A 2,453-nucleotide genomic window follows, 5' to 3' on the forward strand; every position below is an offset into this window, starting at 1 on the left:
AGGCACGGCGGCCATGACAGATAATCAGAGATAGGAAGGCACGGCGGCCATGACAGATAACCAGAGATAGGAAGGCACAGCGGCCATGAGAGAGATGATCAGAGATAGGAAGGTGCGGCCAAAAACATGACACAGAAAAAAATAAGAGAGAGAGATCACTTTTTAAAAGAGAGAACTAGGGAGTCTGCAGGAATGAGAAAAAATTGTCCAAAGTAGAAAGAGAGTGTGCAATTTACAGATGTAAAATCGAAAAGATGTGTTAAAGTAAAACCCAGCAGAAGATAGAGCGATCGAGATATAGAAAGAAAAGGAAATCAAGAGAAAGGAAAAGGCGAGAAAGTGAGAGTGAGAAAGAAAGCAGGGTTCCAGACTAACTTTTTTCACTGGAGCACATTGGCACCCAACACTCTAAAGAAATTAAACTACAACAAAAATCTCCCTTTCTCCTCCCGAACCCGTCCCTACAACCTATTAACATTACAATTATTAATTTCTTACTCACTGTAACTTTTATGCTTGTATGTGTATATTCTTTTTTATCCTGTTTTATTTCCATCATTAGCATTTTTAATGGCACTTTAATGTTTTTCCACGTTTAATGGACGCGAAATGAAACCATTTGGTCTGCCTTCTGGACCCCTGGAGAGAGAGTGAGAGAGAAAATGAGAGAGAGTGAGAAAGAGGCTGCTATCTGTAGTGGAATTTTCCTCATGTTACTTCTCCGTGACTGTCTAGATCTAGAACTTAAGCTGCGCGGTGCAGGGAACAGCTTCGACTGGCTCATGATCAGACATTTGTTTACGGAGCGGTAGATTGGCTTTGCAAATAAACTCGAAGCGTTCTATGAACGGAATGACGCATTTGAAATATCGCTCAATTACCCAGATCTGATCGTGGGAAGACAAAATTGTGATAAAAATTTGATTAATTGTGCAACCCTAGAGAGAGAGATAGAAGGATAGACAGATAGATAGATAGGATAGATAGATAGATAGATAGATAGATAGATAGATAGATAGATAGATAGATAGATAGATAGATAGATAGATAGATAGATAGATAGATAGATAGATAGATAGATAGATAGATAGATATATAGATAGATAGATAGATAGATAGATAGATAGATAGATAGATAGATAGATAGATAGATAGCACAGCGGCTAACTCAGAAAACAGCCAATCAAAGAGAATAAAAATGACTCTTACTTTTGTAGATCTACCTGAAATTCCAACCAGGATGAGACATGATTAGATATGGTTTCATTAAAAACAAGAAATATAAGCAGCATCAGGATCAGCTGATGTTTTCTTACCTGATGAGAGAATTAAAGAATCCCATCCTGTTTTCTGTTGATCTTCTTCTATCAGGCAGCTTTACGGTTCTTCTTCTTCTGTGGGATTCAACCACACAAACACATTACATAGATAAACATAACTGACCAGACCTGATATATATCACATATCCACTGTTATCTTAGTAATCAGATGGTAATAAACTGAGATAGACATATGTATGGATAGAGAGAGAGGGATCAGATGTAAACTGTTATTTTAGTAAACAGAAGATTATATATCAGTTTATTACCTTCTGTTTACAGACCCTGACACACAAAAACACACGCGAACACACACACAGTCACCACAAAAACAGACAGACCAACACACAGAGACACAAACACACTCACCGACAGACCACACACACAGTGAGATACATACACTGACACACACACACCGACACACAGAGAGACAAAAACACAGAGACACCGACACACACACGCAGACACACGAACACACACACACAGTCACCAACAGACACACACACACACACAGTCACCAATTGACACACACACTAAGTCAACGACAGACACAACCACACAGTCACCGACAGACATACAGATAGACATACATACATACACACACACAAACACACACACACACAGTCACTGACCGACAGACACAAACATAGTCACCAAAAACACGCACACACACAGTCACCGACAGTCCCACACACATATAGACCCATAGCCTACAATGACACACGCATTCACCGACAGACACACACACACACACACACATTCACCGACAGACACACATACAAACGCAGTCACCGACAGACACACACACAGTGAGATACATACACTGACACACACACCAACACACAGAGAGACAAAAACACAGACACAGACACACACACACGCAGACACACAAACACACACACAGTCACCAACAGACACACACACACACACGCACAGTCACCAATTGACACACGCACTAAGTCACCGACAGACACACACACAGTCACTGACAGACACACATACACACAGCGTCACCAACAGACATCCAGACATACACACACACAGTCACTGACCGATAGAGACACACAGAGTCACCGATAGACACACACAGAGTCACCGACAGACACGCGCACACACAGTCACCGACAGTCCCAC

This window comes from Etheostoma cragini, chromosome 19, assembly GCF_013103735.1.
Source record: "Etheostoma cragini isolate CJK2018 chromosome 19, CSU_Ecrag_1.0, whole genome shotgun sequence".
Lineage (NCBI taxonomy): Eukaryota > Metazoa > Chordata > Actinopteri > Perciformes > Percidae > Etheostoma > Etheostoma cragini.